The sequence below is a fragment of the Condylura cristata genome, unplaced genomic scaffold, assembly GCF_000260355.1.
Source record: "Condylura cristata isolate star-nosed mole 26May11 unplaced genomic scaffold, ConCri1.0 scaffold00012, whole genome shotgun sequence".
Taxonomy (NCBI): domain Eukaryota; kingdom Metazoa; phylum Chordata; class Mammalia; order Eulipotyphla; family Talpidae; genus Condylura; species Condylura cristata.
Window position 1 is genome coordinate 50,297,439 of NW_004567113.1, and position 2,021 is coordinate 50,299,459.

Consider the following 2,021-nt stretch of genomic DNA (forward strand, 5'->3'; position numbering starts at 1 on the left):
ATAACCTGTTTATTCAAGAATAGGAAGAAAAACAATACATCAGTACAGTGGAATGATTAAACAAATCAGTAATAGAATGTATATTTATTTTAAACAATTGTTTAAAGTATATTTAAGATATATCTAATGACTAAAAATCATACATATGGTAAACTTAAAAATTCATTGTTTTTATGTATTACTGTTTGCAGTATACAGTAATAAGATTAGTACCAAAAAAAAAAGTCAGAAGTTGTTCATAATTTTGACCATAAAGTCTCTTACTAGGAATGTTTCATAAGAATATTATTCAAATATTTTTCTAAATTAGAGAAACAGATTTATATATATGTAATGAGGGGGGAATGCTGTGCAACGTTATCCAAATAAAAATTTATAGAGCCATTTCAATAATTACGAAGACTATAGAAAATGAAAAATGACTCATAATATAATACATTAAAAAAGGCAAAATACAAACTTATGCAAATCTTACAAACCACACATAGAAAAGTAGAGAAGCATTTAATATGTAATATTTTAAATGTCTTATTTTATTCTGAGCCTAGTACAAAAGCATTATATAAAGTAGACACTCAACAAACTATCATTGAATTAACTTTTTAAGAAGCATATGTCCTAGAAATTAATATATAAATGTACCTATAGAAAAATGTCTTAAATATTAATTTTTGTAAAATACAAGTCATTCCATGTCTTCATGAAAAGCTGAAACAAATACAAAGGAATGAATATACATTTGGAATCTCTAAACTTTAAATATAACATGTAAATTTTAAATATATATAAACATAGGCATACAAGAAATATTTGTTAAATATTTGTTAATAAGGGAGTGACTTAGAGAATGCATTTCTCACTCTTCTCTAGATGGTCCCTTCCTCTGGAATATTCCTTGATCAGTGTTTCTCAAAGTATGGTCCCCACAGGTAGCAGATGCATCACCTGAGAATTAACACAAACACAAATTCTCAGCCCCTCCACTCTGGGAGTAAGGCCACCAATCTCTGAATTGACAAGTCATCCAGATGCATGTGTAGTAACCTCTGAATTGACAAGTCATCTGATGCATGTGTAGTAACCTCGAGTTGGAGATTAGTTATCCAACCCAATGGGCATGGCTTAGACCACGGCTACTAAGCCAGTAAAACAAGAGGACAACTGCACCCACAAAATACCCCAGGAAGACTATGTGTTACCCATGTGAGGTGCGTTGTACACCCAGAAGACCATCTTTAAGAAGAGTTTCAGTGAACTTTACCCTCAAATTCTGAAAGCTGTGGCTAAGCTAGTATTTTCTGGAAAGCCTGCAAATAAAGACAAATAATTAAAGGCTGTGTCTGCGAATGAGATTTAAGTAAGATGCTAGGCCAACATCTGATGAAAGTATAAGGCGCAATCCACATTAGGGTGAAAATCTGGGAAGCCAGTTTGCCAGACGCTGACCACGGGGTCCCCACGGGAAGAAAATTTATACTTTGGATACTTATAGAAAAAAATGAGTTTGGAAATCAACTTTGTCATTCATCAGAGAACTCACACAGGGAGAAACTCTATAAGCATTTCTGCTCTGAGAAAATCTTCAGACAAATGTCTAAATCCTGTTTCCCAAGAGAATTCCTTTTGGGGAAAGGGCCAATAAATGTGATGAGTGTGGGTAAGCATGCTGTCAAAGATGATATCTTCTTGTTTACTCATGAGCCTGTACAGGGGAGAAGATCTACGAAATAAAATCAGTACAAGAAGGAAAACTGGACTACAATGTCTTGCAAAGCCACATGAGAAGCATTCCTGAAATACAGACAAGTTTGTTGAGGAGTGCCGGTTCTTAAAGGATTATTTAAGCTACTGTGCCCCTTGGTTGCTGGAAGTATGTGAGTAAGCTCTATTCAATATATCAAAAATCACATGTGTGGTTATTATGTGTAAGAGCATTGTTAAGTTCTACGGAGGCTAAACAAAAGTAAGCAAAATTCCGTGTCCTCCTTCCTCCTTCCTAGAAGGTTATAGTCAACCAAGAG